Source organism: Enhydra lutris, unplaced genomic scaffold (genome assembly GCF_002288905.1).
Source record: "Enhydra lutris kenyoni isolate GAN:26980312 unplaced genomic scaffold, ASM228890v2 scaffoldscaffold6, whole genome shotgun sequence".
NCBI classification, from domain to species: domain Eukaryota; kingdom Metazoa; phylum Chordata; class Mammalia; order Carnivora; family Mustelidae; genus Enhydra; species Enhydra lutris.
Genome location: NW_019154090.1, coordinates 903,005 through 917,426, shown reverse-complemented (window position 1 = coordinate 917,426; position 14,422 = coordinate 903,005).

Sequence of the window (14,422 nt, the reverse complement as noted above, 5' to 3'; positions counted from 1 at the left end):
TCTTCCCCAGGCCTTGTCACTGAGGGGGAACCCACGCAGTGTGGGGTGTGGGAGTGGGCTTCCCGCGTCTGAGTGTGGGCTGGGGATGGAGGCAGCCCAAAGGGGGTCATGCTGCTGGGAGCTGCCAAACCAGATGGGGTGGCTGGGCAAAGGGGAAAGAGCCCAGCATGGTGGGCGAGGATGTGGGCCTGGACCCCTCCTGTCCAGGGGATCCTGGCCCCACCCTGAGGGTTTGGCCTCCAACTGAGAACACACAGCTTGTTTTTGAACCATTATTCATTTCTCAATTTCCATTATCAGGGACCTGTTGTTATAAATTCTGGTCCGTGGGGCAGGGCTCATGGTCCTCCTCAGTGGGTAGTGTGCATTGAACACCTTGGGGCCAGTGGGAGGCACTGACCACTGTGGTGTCCCAGCTTTTCCAGGACAGCGACCAGTGGTGCTGTCCTCCCTCCTCTGCAGCTCAGTCCGTGAATTCCCACTGTGAATCTTGGCCAACATCTCCTCCAGAAGGCCATTCCTTAGCCCCTCCCCTTGGCAGAACTCTACTGGGGGGTGGGTGGCAGCCACAGTGTCCTTCCTGTGGGAGGGGTCAACATTCCATCAGGAAAAAGGGGCCAGCTTCTCTGTCCTCTTTCCTGGGCTGGGTTGGCTTGTCTGTGGGCCAGAATGCCACAGATGAGCCCCCAGAATTTGGGCAAGGCTCGCATTTCAGACCTGTTATAGCAACAATGAGAGAAGACAAGACAAGCAACATGTTCCCTCCCCTGGAATGGAGGACAGGGCCCAGGGTAAGAACTGGAATGTAAGCAGGGCAGATTCTGGGCTTCTAGAGTCTGAAATAATGCCCAAGCCCGGCTGCGAACAGGGTTCTGAAACCAGGGGATATACTGAGCTGAGCTGCAGACGCCTGAAGGTCCGTGTTCTGCGTGCATGCAGTAGGCGCCACACCCGGGGCCTGGGCTACACAGAAGGTTCCTAGGAGGCTCCAGGAGATTAACCCTGTGTGGCCTGGGCAGCCTGGTCCCCCCGCCCCTCCCCCACTCCCTGCCCCCCCACCTCCGCTCCTGCTTTCCTCCCCAGGTCTCTCCCGTCTTGGCTGCTGGGGTTCGGGGGACACCCCAGCATCCATCCCTGCATCCTTGCCCAGCTCTCAGGCCCCCTCCCCTGCACAACCGCCTTCTGCACGTGCTGCCTTTGTCCGGCCACCGGATAGCTGGACAGCAGTCTGGGCCCGGAGACCACTGCCCAGGAAAGAGCAGAGCCTGAGGAAACAGCGATTTGTCCCTAAGTGTCCTCTGCGGAAAGATCCTGAGACAGTGCTGGTTCTGCCATGGGGCGGGGTCCACACAGGCAGGTCCCAGGCAGGGGTGGACGCTGTGCCCCGAGAATCCACGCTCACCTGGCTAATGCCCCGCCCCATCAAAAGCCCCGCCTGCAAACCCTGCCCCCCTAGGTCCTGACCTCGGGATACCCACACTCTCTGTTTATCCTCTGCAGGACTCGCTCCTGGGCAGTCATAGGCTGGGTGGTAGGCGGTGGGACTGTGCAGACCTCATGGCCTCTGGTCAGCGCAGACCCCCAGGGCCCTCTGCACCTGCTGCCAGGTGTGTCCGTTCTCTTATCCTAGAGCATTTTGTGGGAGCAGCAGGGGCTGAGGGCGCTTCTCCAGGGAGGCCCAAGTCGGAGGCTGGTCCTGCGCCTGTGGAGCAGGGGCTGCCACATACGCTGACCTGCCAGGGCTGGCCTGTGCCTGCTGACACCGTCTCCAGCCCCTGCACTGCGTACTGCACCGGATGAGTCTAGGATGGCTTGGCATGGAATGCCCTGCCCAAGCAGGGATGGGTTGGCCCTATGGATCCCTCTGTCCATCCCGGCCCAGGGCCCCACAGGGAGGGGTTGGGGAGGCTGTGGTCAGCAGTGGAGCAGAAGCCATGGTGGGAGGTAGGGGACTGGACTAGAGGAGGAGATGGAGCCGGGCCCAAGCAGAACCTGCTGGGGTGCAGACAGCAGCAGGCGGTGGGAAGCAGATGGTTAATTTTCAAGTAGTCCTTTCACTCTGGTTCCCTTGAGACCTTGAGGCCAGAGGGGCACAGGGATGCCGTGGCATAGGTCAGTCCTGGGGAGGGGCTGCATGGAGAAGCGACCTGCTAGGGAGCCAGTAGAGGTCTGTGCAGGGGCTGGAGGGACCTGCGGTGGGGGAGGGACTGGGACCCCATCCATAGTCAAGATACAGTTGACTTTAAAAAAGTAGCAAAGTTCCTGTCACCCTGCTGCTCAGGTATGGATGGAGGAGAAACCTGGGGGTTTGTGCTGTCCTCGTAAATGCACCTCCTTATAAGCAGAGAGGGGCGTGACCACAACACCCCACAGAGGGAAGAAAGGGTCACTGCCCAGGAGGGCTGTGACCAAGGACGAGACCCCACACTGGGCTGGGCCCGAGGGTCCCACAGCAGAAGGACAGCCTGCTGGAAGTGCCTGACCCTACCATCCTTCCTACAAACCGTAAAGCAGAGATTCATTAATTCAGATGCTGCGATTTCTCTGATAAACGTCAAAATATGTAAATATCGAACCCTTTTCCTTCAGCCACTAAAACAAATGGAAAACACATTTATTAGCATAGAGATGAGTTTAATCAAATCAGCCCGAGTACAAATTAGCCACAGGAAATGTAATGAGCTGGGAATTAATTAGCAGCGTAATGATAATAACGTTGAGGGCTGATTACCTCACGGCCACACGGCTCTCCCGCCACGGGGCTCTCCTGGTAGCTGGTCTTTTCCTTTGCAAGAAGCTCTGCACAGGGGCCACTGGATGGCCCCTTGGCCCCCTGAGAGCAGACGGGGTGCTGCTGCGGACTGGGATGCAGATGCTTCCTAAGGTCAGGCCCTCGAGATCTGGGGAAGATGGGCCTGTTCTCCCTGGCTGTTCAAGGGTCCCTGTCTAGGGCATTTGAGGGAACCAAATGACCCTATTTGCATTTAAAATCTGAGGGGAAGGTTCGGGCCCCCGGTTTCCTGCAGGGCAGCCCTGAAATTGGCCACATCCATCCCACTTGCCAATTCGCAGGGTCATAGCTAGTGTTTGAGAACACCTTGCTCAAACCCAAACAAAAGCGAGTGTTGTGCCTTTGCACCACTTGCAAAAGCCATGTCAGGCAGTTTTAAGTCAGAGGAACTGAGAGGACTCAGATGTGTTCACCATCTTTTACATTTTAGGCAAAGAAATTATGGACAAGGATAAAAACAAGAGTGTGTAGCCTGTGATAACCGAGAGCACAATACTTACTCCTGTTCTTTTTAAGAAAGTGTAATACTTCAATGTCTCCATGAGCTAAACCACAAAACCAAGGAGGAGGGATTTGCATCCTTTGTTCCTGACGTCCATGTGTCCAGTTTTGGAGCCCAGGTGGTTGGAATACTATTTGGGGCCTTGGATCTCTGGAAGTTGACAATTTCTGCCAGACCAACTTCTTTGATGTTGTTGTTGTTGATGATAGGAATCATAAGAAGCATAAAGATAGATGCTAACATTCATGGAACACCTGCCATGTGCCAGGAACTGTCCTATATGTGCCTCAATTACCCACGCTGTGTAACACACCATCCCAAGACAGAGTGATCTAAAAACTGATCATCTTTTTTTTTAAGATTTATTTTATTTTATTTATTTGACAGATAGAGATCACAAGTAGACAGAGAGGCAGGCAGAGAGAGAGGAGGAGGCAGGTTCCCTGCTGAGCAGAGAGCCCGATGTGGGGCTCGATCCCAGGACACTGGAACCATGACCTGAGCCGAAGGCAGAGGCTTTAACCCACTGAGCCATCCAGGAGCCCCTAAAAACTGATCATCTTGATCAGAAATCTGTAATTTGGGTAGGGCTTGGAGGGGCCAGTTTGTCTCTGCTCCACGGTGTTAGCTGGGGCAGCAGACTCCATCCAGAGGACCCACTCCCAAGATGGTGCCCCCGCAGGACTGGAGAGGCAGGGCTGGCTGTGGGTTCTCTCCGTGCAGGCCTCTCTTCAGGCTACTTGAGCTTCCACACAGCATGGTGGGACAGGTGTAGACCAACTGCTGAGCAAACACCGTCCAAAAGGGGCAAAGGTAGAAGCTCCCATCAGTCCTGAGATTGGGGGCAGGGGGCATGGCTCCGTGCTGAGGGTTCCATCAGGTTGCCTGGGACTTGTCCTCTGGGCTCTTGGCCCTGCCCTGTTCATTCTGTCCACTTCTGTCCCTTTCAGTCCAAATCAGCAATGCTCCCACCAAGCATCTCATAAAGCATTGTAGGCCTTCTTTCAAGGCTACTGGGGTCCCCCTATGGGTGGGTGGCCACACCCACAAATTCCTCTGAGATGGCCCTCTGTCTCGGGCCCCAGTGAGGCTCAGAGACACTGATACTTACAAGTCCCCAGAGGCCCCCCTTCCATAGGCCCTGGGTGGGGGGCTCTGTGAGATACCCCTGAAACCTGTCTGAGCTATGACAGTCCTCCAGTCTCACCTTGAAATGAGCACAGCCCACGGCTACTTCTCAGCCTGAGTGTCAGGCAGAGTGGACAGATGGTCAGCTACATTCTTGGCCCCTGCACTGGCCTCCTTATTCACTGCAATGTCTATCCTGAGCTTGTGGCTGTCTCCCCTGCATGTTGGCTCTGATGGATTCACCACAGCAGCCAGAGGAAGACAGAAGGCACTGCCTGGAACCCTCCTGGATAGGCCCTCCCTGTCCAGTGGGCACACATTTCTCACGCAGGCCTGATTCCTGCCACTCTTCCCCATCTGTGACACCTCCTCATGTTGCTGCTTTGGGGTGCTGTCCACTTCTGGGCACAAGCTCTCTCTGGCTGCTACAGCTGCATGATGGCCACCCCAAAACTTAGTGACTCAAACAGTGGCTGTTTGTTCATCTGTCAGATCTGCAATCTCCTGGGCCTTAGAGCAGAATTGCACACCAGCCCCACGTGGCTTCATCTTGGTGGGAATTGAGGATCACTTCCCAGCTGGGCCCTCACTTGGGCCAACCTAGGCCTATGCCTGCAGGGGTTTCTCATGCCTGGGGGCTGGGTTCTAAGTGCCAGTGTCCCAAGAAGGGAAAAAAGCTGTGTCACCTTCCACATAAGAGGGGATCAGAGATCCACAGTAAGAACAGCATGTGTGGGGGTTCCTGGGTGGCTCAGTGGGTTAAAGCCTCTACCTTCAGCTCAGGTCATGATCCCAGGGTCCTGGGATCAAGCCCAGCATCGAGCTCTCTGCTCAGTGGGGAGCCTGCTTCCTCCTCTCTCTCTCTCTCTGCCTGCCTCTGCCTACTTGTGATCGCTCTCTGTCAAATAAATAAATAAATAAAATCTTTTAAAAAAGTAAAAAAAAAAATAAAAGAACAGCATGTGTGGCACTGACGGCATCTGGGGAACACACCACCCACACAAATACTTTCTCAGCTCTCACCCCAGCTGATGAGGCTGGCTCCACAGTCACTGTCCCTGTGAAGATGGGAGCTTAGCCCAGTGAGCGCGGTGGAGAGCCTGGAGCCTCTGTCCTTGACAGAGACACCTGTCACCTGAATTGACTCCACAGACAGAACTACAGTCAGCACCCCGGTCAGCACCCCCACCAGCACCGCAATCAGCACCCTGGCCAGCACCACAGTCAGCACTTTGGCCAGCGCCCCCAGGGCTAGCTCTACACCTTCTCAAGAATAATGGAAGCCGTTGCTTCCTGAGAGCTCGTTCCTGGAGGGGGCCTGGTGGGGCAGAAGGAGGAAGAGCCTCCCACTGAGCCCCCCCCACGACAGAGAGGAGGAAGAGCCTCCCACTGAGCCCCCCCCAACGACACTGGGGTGGAGGGACCCCAGCTGAAACCACTGCCATGTCCCCCCCCGACCCAGTGCGTCCACAGGGAAGACACAGCCAGGCTACTGGGACACGTCTTCCTCAGCCAGGGCACAGCCTGCCTCTGACATCTTATTCTACAAGCCGACTTCTATAAAACCTAGACTCCCGATAATTTCCTTTGTGAAAAGAGCTGTCCTGTGGGGTGGTGCGTGCAGGTGTCCACAGTTTGGAAATGATCCCACTGGGAGGGGGACCTCCCCCAACCCATGATGTGGCTGGGGGGAGGAGGGACCTGCTGGGTCCTTCCGCATCTGTGTCTCTGTGGCTCCTGTGAGCCCGGCAAGTGCCTGTGGTGCCGCCCTGTTCGGCAGGTGCTCACTCTGCCCGGTGATGGAGATGCTCATATGAAGGGCGTTTTATGACTGAAGCACTTCTTTTATCCCCACAAAGATCCTTAGGGAGGTGCCTGGGAAAGTCACCTGGGTCCTGCCCAAAGCAGGCACTAATGTTGCCCTTCATTGCTCATTTCAGGAAACCAAAGTCTAGGGAGGTTAGGGGCTTGGTTGTTGTCAGTCACTGGTGGGACAAAGCCAGGGGCTCTGTTGCCAGCCTGTGTCCCAGGGTGGAGGCTCCTGGGCTCTCTTCTGTGGGTCCCAGTCCTTCTCAGCCCAGCCGCTGCCTCTCCTGTATCATCGGGGAGATGCCTCTGCATCAGCCCAGCTGCTGTGTTCACCCTCCCTGCTGTGTGCTGCAGGGGTCCCTCTTGCCCTGGGTCATGGGGTGCAAAGGAGAAATCTGTGCATCTCCAGGTGGAGGAGGCTCTGAGGACAATGGAAATGAATATTCTCAGGTGAATTCTGTTCCTCTCCAGGCAACAGAAGTGGGGAAAGCCTGACGCCCCTAGGGCCTGCTGGGGTGCCGACCCTGGCCGTATCCAGGGGTTCTCCAGGGAGTGGGGAAGGAGTCCTCTGCTGCCCGTGCATCTAACGAGCTGCTCCATCTCTTGGAGATGCTAAGCCGTGCTGCACACAACCTTTCCAGACCACATATCCGCATGGAGAGGCGTGAGAGCTGCCCCCAGGCTCTTCAGGTGAAGAAGTGCGAGGGCTCCTGCCACTTGCCCTGGGTCTTTGTCCCATACACACTATTTCACCAGAGGACAGAAGAGGAATCTTTCTGATGAAACGTGTAAAATGTGCATCTGCTGGGTCCTGAAGTCTGAGCTCACTCTGCAGTCCTCTGCACCTCTGTGTCCTGCTGACACCCATGGTCACATCCTGTCTTTGGGGATGTCCAATGAAACATGGCTACTGCCCATGTGCACCTGCCTGGGGTTGATCATTTTCTAAGAGTTTGTGTTACAGAAGATGGAGGAGAGTGATGGATATGAGAAACGTGGACTCCATAGGTGGTTTGATTAAGAAGGTCCTCACCAGAGCGCCTGGGTGGCTCAGTGGGTTAAGCCTCTGCCTTCGGCTCGGGTCACGATCCCAGGGTCCTGGGATTGAGTCCTGCATTGGGCTCCTTGCTCGGCAGGGAGCCTGCTTCTGTCTCCGCCTCTGCCTGCAGCTCAGCCTGCTGGTGTGCTCTCTCTCTCTCTCTCTGGCAAATAAATAAAATCTTAAAAAAAAAAAAAGCAGGATGTATGACATCCTTGTCTTAAAAAAAAAGAAAAAGAAGGTTCTCATCACCACGCATCCAGGGGCAGGGATCACCCTTCTGGGTGCCACAAGCTGGGAAGACCACTTGGCAGAGCACAGAGATGCCTTTTCCATATTTGTGGCCCCTCACAGCATCCCTGCTAAGTTTTCCCAATGTACAAGTCTAAACAAGATATTTCTAAGTGTGAGTTCTGCCTTGAAGCTGGGCTGCAAAAAATGTGTTCTGCTGGCTGCATGGGCCTTTCCCATCAATGAGGGGGGGTTAGGGAGAGAGGACACCACAGCCAGCCACCCCAGGTTGTTAATGAGATGTGCACGATAGCCCACAAGCGGCATATACTGGCCCGTAACAGGTGTGAGCTGTTCTGAGTGGCTCACAGGTGGGTCCTCTTCCCACCACCCTCATGTCCCGGGGGCAGGTGTGGTGCTGGGTAAAGCTGCCCTCTACCAGGTGGACCCCAGAGTGAAGAATTCTCCCCTTCTGGGCACAAGGCAAACCAGCTGCTGCCTCCAGGGTGTTCACGTTATACGAGGAAGACAGATGAACAGACAGGAAGAGCATTGACTGGCAGCAGTGCCGGGGGAACCGTGAGGGCAGCCGGAGGACAGAGCAAAGACAGCAGAGACACTCTGATCTGCAGAGACAGGAAGGCCCATGACCAGAGGCATCTGAGCTGAGACATAAAGGCAGAGAAGGGATGGACCACAAGAAGGTCCAGGGGACAGAGAGTGTCCCAAGAAGAGAGAGCAGTAGGAGCAAAGGTCCTGAGGCAGGAGTGTGCTTGGAATGTCCCAGGACAAGGAGGGACAGTGGGGTAGAGCCATGGGACCTTGCAGAATTTTATCCAGATTGATGGAACCCATTGGGCACCTCTGAGCAGAGCAGTAAACTGGCCTGTGTTGGGTACTAGTCTTGAGCTACAAGGAGGCACTGGATGGAGGGCTGTGAGAAGAGCAGGTTCAGAGGGGAAACTGGGAATTTGGCTTTGATGGGTGGTGTTAGAGGCACTACTGAACACTGGGGTGCTCACTTGGCTTCCCTGGGAGTCTCTCTGCAGTTAGCTCCAGGAACCCCATCCAGCCTGGGTGGTCGGGAGGCCTGACACCAGAGGAGGAAGTCTTGGGGACCAAGCCTGGGGCCCACCAGCACTTGTGAATTGGGGAAATGGGGAGGAATAAGCTCAGGGTCCCAGCAAGGGTGGGGGAGGGGCACGCAGAGGAGCGGGCCCGGAGGTCTGTTGGCAGCTCACAGCCAAGTCCCCTTCCCAGGGCTGACTTCCCACAGTCAGCCTGCGTCAGATGACTTGTCAGCATAGGGGGAAAAGGTCCTACCCCTGCCCTCAGCTGGGAAGTCCCCGAAGGTCATCGTGGCTCCTTGTGGGGCTGGCAGACCGCGAATGGACCCCAGCCTCTCCCCTGCCCCATACCCCGAACGGCCCCCAGCCTCTCCCCTGCCCCATACCCCGAGCGGACCCCAGCCTCTCCCCTGCCCCATACCCCGAGCGGACCCCAGCCTCTCCCCTGCCCCACTCCGCCCCCAGAGGGTGGTGCTGAGACCCCCTCTGACCTGGACTGGACAGAGTCCCTCCTGGAATTTTGGAGAGTAAACTTTTTGGAGCGAGGGTCTTTGCAGGAGTAATTAGGGAAGATGCACTGGAGTAGGGCAGACCCTTAACCCTGCGACCGGTGCCCTCATGAGAAGAGGGACGTCTGGGCAGAGGTGCACAGGGAGAAGCCCTGTGAAGACGGAGGCGGAGACAGGAGGACCCATCTACAAGCCCATCCACACATCGGGAGCTGCAGGGACACCGGGACCAGACCCTCCCTCGGCATCCCTGCAGGGACTGCCCTGCAGCACCTTGACCTCACACTTCTGGACTCCAGAGCTGAGAACATACATTCTGTCGTGCAAGCCCCAGGCTGTGGCCCTTTGCTACACGGCCCGGGAGCCCAATGCACTCTCCAGTGGCAGCCAGAGCAAGGATGAGATGAGGGATGCGGTTTCGAGGTGGGGGGGCTGAGCACACCCACATCCTTGTACGGCAGCCCAGGGTGGCAGGGTGGCCGCCCCTTTGAGCACAAGCAGCCCCAGGCGGGCTCTGAGCACCACGGTGTGCGGAGGGCAGGAGGGCAGAGGGCGAGGACAGCTGCGGTCCTGGGGGCAGGTGGGGACCTGAAGGAGAGGGGCATGTCCTTGCCATTCGGGCTCCTCTCCCAGGTCAGAAGCCCTCTGCTCCCCGAGGAGGCGTTGGTTTTCCTGGTAGAAGGAGACAAACCCAGCATGGGCGAGAGAGGGAGGCTCCAAGGCACAGAGGGGCACATCTGTGCGGGTGGGTGCCACGCTCACCTCCCGCGGGCATATGCGTGGCCACTTGAGTTCCGTGGTGGCAGAGATCTGGATCTGAGTGAAGGGACGGTAACCAGGCACACCTCACCGGCGTTCCTCCCCATCCAGGAGGCTGGGGGTCCCTGCTCCCCTGGCGCCTGCTGACCCCCCATCTCCAGGGGGTCCTCTGCCAAGGACACGAGGTTCAGGAGGCTGGTGGCTTTGCGAGGGCCACTCCCACCGAGGGAGCCCTGAGAATGTGGTGTTAGCATCCCCTGCCCCTGCTGCTGCCACCGTCCCACCAACCCTGAAATTCCAAGGGACCTTGAGGTGACTATGTGAAGGACCCAGGTGGGAACCATGCACATTTTTACGGGAAGGATCCCGTGTGCTTGGAGTCCCCTGCCCTGCACATGCAAACATCGGCTCCGCATGTCTGATGAGAACACACCTGATCTGGTCGGGTTGGGGGCGAATCTCGTGACCAACCCTGGTGTCCCCACACACAGCGCCCCACGCCTTAACGAGGCTCGGCCACCTGGGCAGCCGTCCTCTGGAGCACAGAGAGCCGGTAGCCCAATGCGGGAGCCGGGAGAGGCCAGCAGGTTGGAGGATGGACGTCTGACCCAGTGGGCTGTGGCCAGTGTCCACCGACTGACTTCTGGTGCCTCTGGTGGGCAGAGGCTCCGGGTCGTGTCTCTCCCCAACCTGGCAAAACATCCCCTGCTTCCAGAACCTGCTCTCAGCTGAAAGGGGCAAAGACCCTCACGGCCATCGGCAAAGGGAGCCAGGCCAGTGTCCCCGGTTCCCCATGGACACTTGGCTCTCCTGCCACCAGGGCATGCATCCCCCCTCCCCAGATGCTGCGAACACCCCGGTGCCCCAGGGGAGAAGCCCCCTCCCCCGCAGCAGCGCCCTGCCCCCACCACCTGCAGGCTCTGCAGACCCGCTGCCCCCGCCGCTTCGGCCTCCGCAGTGCAGCTCTGGCCGGAGCTGCCTGAGCCTGGCCTGCCGCCCCCTCAGCTGAGGATGCCCATTTCTTCAGAGCCAGAGATTTTAGGACTCCAAGGGTTAGAGGCCGTTATCCCAGCCCACCCTGTCTGCTCTGATTTTATGGTAAAGCCGTGCTAGTGCACTTTTCACACCGTATGCTAGTTGCGTTTATTGTCTCCTTTATTATCGCAGGCCCTCCAGCCTCTCCCAGCCCTGTGCGTGCACACCCAAGTGCGTCTGTGTGCCCCTGTGTGTGCCCCTGTGTGTGCCCCTGTGTGTGTGCCCCTGTGTGTGTGTGCCCCTGTGTGTGTGTGCGCGCGTGTTCCTACCCGCACAGAACATCTGCCTTTTCAAACCAGAAGAAACCCTCGTAGGGCCGCGTGAGCATCCGGTGCTCATGGAAGGAGGGGTGGAGGCAGCCCCGGAAGAAAGGCGGGAAGTGGCCGAGAGTTGCTGTTAGTACAGCCCGTGCAGCTCGTGGCGCTTCCTCCTCGGGTTCGTCGTGAGTCTGCTGCGGACGCGCGGTTCTCTCTCATCTTGGCTTTTGGACTGTTTGGAACGCGAGCGTGCAGCCTGCGGGACTTCAAAATCAGGAGAGCACTGGTCACTGCCCTTCGTCTGAAAGCAGCAGGAGTGGGGTGTGGGGGACAGAAGTCCGAGTGGGCGTGTGTGCTGACGTGTGTGCGGACGTGTGTGCGGACCTGTGTGTGCGGACTGCGTCTTAGGGTCAATGGGGACAGGACCCGTGCCCTCAGCCTGTTGTCTTGAAGGGCCATCCCTGTGTCGGGGCCTCGATCTGAGCCTGATGTGTCCCCTTGGGTGGTGGCCAGCCCAGGGCACCGGGTCATCGGGTTCACCTGCCCTAGAAGGTGGACCAAGCACAGCGTCCTGATTTTATTCTGCCCAGGCGACCCATCTGGCCTGGTGCATCTCAGGAAGCTGTAGGCTGTGCTCCAGGGCCAGGGGGAGCTGGGGGAGCAGGCAGCCAAGGGAGGTTGAAGCTCACACAGAGACAGAAAGTGGGCGAACCCTGCAGGGGACAGTGAGGCGTGGGACACCCTGGAGGGTCGCTGTGGACTGGCCCTAATAGGTTAAACTCCACACGATGTCATCTCAGTGACGGACCCGAAGGCATGACGTCAGCATGACGTCATCGCAGCGATGGCTCTGAAGGCATGACATTGCTGAGATTCAGGGTTTCGTGTGTGGCAGGAACAGGGCGGTTGCTTGCCCTGCGCAGGGAGTGGCCTGAGGTCCCATAGCCCAGGCAATGCCCATGAGGAAGCAGCCACACTGGCCTGCAGCTGGGCGGGAACAGGGCCGAGGGCCGGGTGTTCCAGCGGACGGACTGTGCAGAGCGGGTGGGCCCTGTGTGTGCACCAACCTGTTCCACGACGGGCCACACAGTGGGCGTGGGGTGCTTCTGCGGAGCCCTGGGCTGGTGAGGGGCCGCTTCCTGGTGGGGGGGCTGAGCAGCTCGCTGCTCTCCATCTCCCGTCCCCGCCGCACACAGGGCCCCGCAGCTGCACATGGAGAACGAGGGAGCGGGGCAGGCTGAGGGGTCATTTACTTCTGTGCGGTGAGTTCCCAGGGCGGCGCGATGGCCAAGGCGAGCCAGGTCCTCACGCTCCGGGGGCGGACGGCCCTGTCTGCAGCGTCCCCCTGCCCGGGGCCAGGCTGAGGCACTTCGTCTCCAGTGTGGAAACACTGCATGCTCCCCGTGCCACAGCCCCTCGCTGGGGCCTCCACTCTGGAATCAGAAATGGCTTGTGAGGTTGTATCCGGATGCCCTGGGGAGGTGACACCCCTCCGGGGTGGACCCAGGTAGGACGCTTCAGGGTCTAGGAAGAAGCAGGCACACCAAAACCCCTCGAACTCAGGCTTCCCCCCTGCCAGTGCCCAGGGCTTTCCCTCTGCGGACCGTGCTGGCTTCACCCGGCCCTGCCAATAGTGGAGGCTGGGAACCCGCAGGACATGCCCCACCCGGAGCTCAGCTTCCCCACCTACACATCGGAGGGGTCCTAGCTCCTTACCCGCAGGTTCAGGTAGGGATGAACACCTGGCCAGGGGAAGCTTTGGCCCGAGCCTGGCACATCGCGGGCTCCAAGCGGGGGCGCCCACGGTTCCCCTGCTGAGTAACAAGTGTTTCCGATGCTCTAGGTGGGAAGCTAGCAAGTGGGGGAGACGCGAGGCCAGCGCCCTCGGCACGTGGGGGAGCAAGGGAGGCTGTCGGGATGGGCTGCGGTGGGGTGGACGCCCAACCAGGCCGGGGCGCCGATTACCCCCCCAGCAGCGCCTCAGGGAAATGTGCGTGGCCGTTGCGCGGTCTGTAAACGCCGGCAGACTGTGCGATAATCGATTAGTGACTATCGTTGTAACTGCAGGGTGATCTCATGGTAACCTCTGCTTTGCAAATTCAAGTGTTGCTATGAGGTTGAACAATTATGCTGGGTAATGAGGCCCCGATTCACACCCTAACTCTGGGTAAATAATCCGGTAACCGTAGCACGCATCGTTGCTGTACAAAGAGGGAGTCGTTATTAGCACGCAATTGTACGTTAACGGGAGGTGGTTGGCCTTGCACACGGGGATGCTTCCCACGGCGTCCTGTCCTCTAACTTCCTAGCTTCCCCGTGCACAACCAGACCCCGTGAGCAACACGGCTTACCGGGGAGAGGTGCCAGGAGACCTCACACTGCGGCCCCAGAGGATGGGGCCGTTTCCAAGAAAGCTGTTCTGCTGATACCCCTAGCACAGCAGGGCTGGCTGCCGGCTGGAGGACGTGGCCCATGAAGCCACCTGTCTCTGCTCACCTGGGAGCCCCAGGCTGCTCTGCTTACCTGAGGCGGTGGCTCGATGAGGACCCAGAGGTGACCATCCGTGTGCTCATCACGCGGCCAGGTGTCCGAAAAGAGCCCGGCTCGCAGCAGGTGGTGCCCTGGGCTGAACCTTCGCTCCCCCGCTCTCACCCTCCTGCTCTGGCGTCCGCAGGGTGCACCGTGCAGGGGATCTGCCGGCAGTGAGTGTGCGTGTCTCCAATTTCCCACACTGAAGCCTGTGTGGTGGCGTTGGGTGCTGGGGCCCCCGTGATGAGAGGAGGGACCAGACCCACCGCCGTCTGTCCCTGCCCCAACCCTACGCCGTGCCAGGACACCGTGCTGGATGTTTGGTGACCCCTGCCCCCACCCGCCACATGCCGGCCACTCCCTTTCACAGTTGGCTTCATTGTCACCCCCCAACAAGGCCACAGACATTGCTATGTGTCCCCAACACACATGCGTCGGGGGAGAACCACTGAGTTCCTCTCTCGGGCCGCTCCCGGCCCACCACCTGCTTTTATAAGTGAAGTTTTACTGGCCCCCGCCCCCATCCTCACGAGGGGTCTGCAGCAGCTTTTCTCCTGCAGCGTGGAGCTGGGAAGTGGTCACCGAGGCCACACGGACTGTTTCTTGTCTGGCAGGAAATGGTTGCAGACTCTGCTCCAGACCTGGGCGGGGGCGGTTAGTAGCTGGAACCAATCGCTTCAGGGAATTGGAAAATGGATTGTGAGTGACCCAGGGGTTTGATAAGCTAATTAAGTTTTTTCTAATATACACTGGATGCTTTAAATTC